Below are 2,583 nucleotides of genomic sequence, written 5' to 3' on the forward strand. Positions count from 1 at the left end.
TTCCCCATGAAGTTCCCTTTTCGGTTGTGGCTGAGCTTTTTCCCTTTTACCAAGCCATTGTTTACGACATTTAACATTTCGATAGAAGATCCATTTTTCGTCACCAGTCACAAGTCTATCCAAAAAGGGTGAAATGAGTTCACGAGAATGGAGAGAAGAACAGATGTCAACTCTGGATTTGCGGTTGCTTTCGGACAATTCACGAGGCACCCATTTTCCAAGTTTAGGAACCTTTCCAAGTTGTTGAAGATGACGATGAACAGTTGTATGGTTTGAACTAAGCTTTATTGCCAATTCTTCAACTGATAATGCAGGATTTTCTTCAAGTAATGCCTCAAGGTGCTTATCATTAAACTCAACTGGACGTCCTGTTCGATCTTCGTCTTCAAGGCTGAACTCTCCACTTCTGAATTTTGCAAACCATCTTCTGCAAGTTCTTTCATTCAAGCATTCTTTCCCATAAACTGAGTGTATGCTTCGAGTCGCTTCGGATACTATGAGATGCAACATCAATGATGTCTCTGGTGTTTCAAACTGTATCACCCATTTGACCCAACCGGGGTCGGTCAAATCACAGCTAGCATCCCAATAAAAGTAAAACATCAGTCTGCTTTTTTTTTTAAATCCCAAACCGCTAAGTGGCCTTCTTTGCAACTTCAGTGATGGCCACTAGCTTTTCTGAGACTATTTGACGTAAGATAATACAGATATTTTACACAACAAAAGTAGCTTTGTTGTTGCCAATAGAGATATGGATATTTAATTCTGGCTTCTAATCTGTTTTAGACATTAAGAATGTCAATAGTAGATTCAGTTATGCGGCGAATAATGTGTCTTGTACTATTTAGTTACATTCATTTTACATTCTAGTCTAAGCGCGTGGCCTAGGCGCGTTGTTAGGGTGTTGTATTCACTATCACAAGATTGTGGTTTCGATTCCAGGACTGGGAGGTATGTTTTGTTCTTGAGCAAAACGCTTCATTTCACGTTGCTTCAGCTGTAAATGAGTAACTCTGCGACTCATTGGCGCCCCGTCCAGGAGGAATATTGTGATCTCGATCGCTTATTTACCAAGGAAAACCGCGTAAGTAACTCTATGAGTTCTAGAACTCGTGACATTAATGTCTAGGGCCTACCTTTATCAAATCTCAGCTGGTGCAGCTTTGTGCTTTATCCTTTGGACGTTCATAAAGAACCAATCAAATCCTAGAAACGATAAGAAAACAATATGTATTAGACATGAAATTTATAATTGCATCTCATATGACCCCCATCTTGAACGACCTCTATCGCATTTTAATTTTTATCATCATTCTATCTTTACGTTTCTATAACTCAATAAGTTCAACACAACCGAGCGGCAGAAGCGGTTTCTGTGTCGGGATAAAAACCATTTTTCTATTCAGTATGGCCTGTTATGTTCTGAGGCAAATTCTTGTCACGGTTGTCTTTTCCTTCCACTATCCTGTGTAGTCAATAAAACAAATACCAGTTGTATACTAGGGTAGTTTCATTCGGTTTGATGTCCGTCTCGTTCTAATATCTCACTTTGTGTCAATGTAAGTTTAAAGTAAATAATGTATGCATCTCTGTTATTCTGTATAAATATTTATTTCTATATTTAGTTCTATTTACTCAGATACCCTAGGTTTCTTATATTTGTCTGTAGGTATCTATGTATGTACACACACACACACACACACACGCACACATAGATGTATGTATATACGTACGTGCTATATTTTCTGTTGGTACGCTCAAGTGGCTGACACGCCTCACTTTCATTGCAGAAGAAATAATATCTGTTTTTAATCACATGTGACTGCACTTAAAGAAAATTCCGATGGGATTTAAGAGCCGTTGTTGTTGTTAAAAATGTGACAGGGGCTGAGCCTAAAACAATATCTTGGGTGACACACTCATGTTTATAATAAGGTTCTCTGTGTCTTTCTTACTTAACACATCTTTTATCTTTTAATATTTTCTGTTTCTGTCAACAAAGAAAATCATTACAGTCCAGCAAGTTAACGAGAAGGTCATTAGACTTTGCTAGAAATAGCAGCTAAAGCTCTCTCAAATCTCACCCTACAGTCTTTAAAAAGAAGAAAGATATTCCTGATAATGATAACGACCTGTATGCATTTAATCCTTGGTTTGTCCAATCAGATCTGCACATGAGTCAAACAACTAATTGAGTTTGAGGAAATTAATGACAGCCTACGTCATCAAATGTCTCTTCATGTTATAAAACGGGAATAAAATAGAATAAGTTCGCCTGTTTTTATTAAAAGGAAAATAGCAAGATTTCAGGTACACAGGAGAATTGTAGCCACACTGTCCTGTCTTGGCAGCAACAAAATATTATTGCAACAAGATTCTGCTTCCTTCTGCTTCCAATGCTCTTAAATATGCTCGTCATTATTTTTAGTGTAGTAGGCCTCGACTCCTTTCACACCATCGACCGCTTTCATGCAGGACTATTTTTCGACGGAGCAGAATATCATGTACATACCAACGCACAATAAAGAGCCTAATATATTGGGTTGGCAACTAAGTTCCCTCTCCATACACAGCACAAATGTC

General features: G+C 38.0%; 1 long non-coding RNA gene across 1 annotated transcript in view; it reads right to left on the bottom strand.

The window, feature by feature from the left end:
* The window catches only part of LOC128248533 (uncharacterized), a 51,238-nt gene extending 49,241 nt beyond the window's left edge, over positions 1-1,997 (bottom strand). Inside the window, exon 1 of the long non-coding RNA XR_008264708.1 lies at positions 1,734-1,997. This is a non-coding gene — a long non-coding RNA (uncharacterized LOC128248533). The remainder of the gene's footprint in view (positions 1-1,733) is intronic.
* Between the last annotated feature and the right edge of the window lie 586 nt (positions 1,998-2,583).

This window comes from Octopus bimaculoides, chromosome 8, assembly GCF_001194135.2.
Source record: "Octopus bimaculoides isolate UCB-OBI-ISO-001 chromosome 8, ASM119413v2, whole genome shotgun sequence".
Lineage (NCBI taxonomy): Eukaryota > Metazoa > Mollusca > Cephalopoda > Octopoda > Octopodidae > Octopus > Octopus bimaculoides.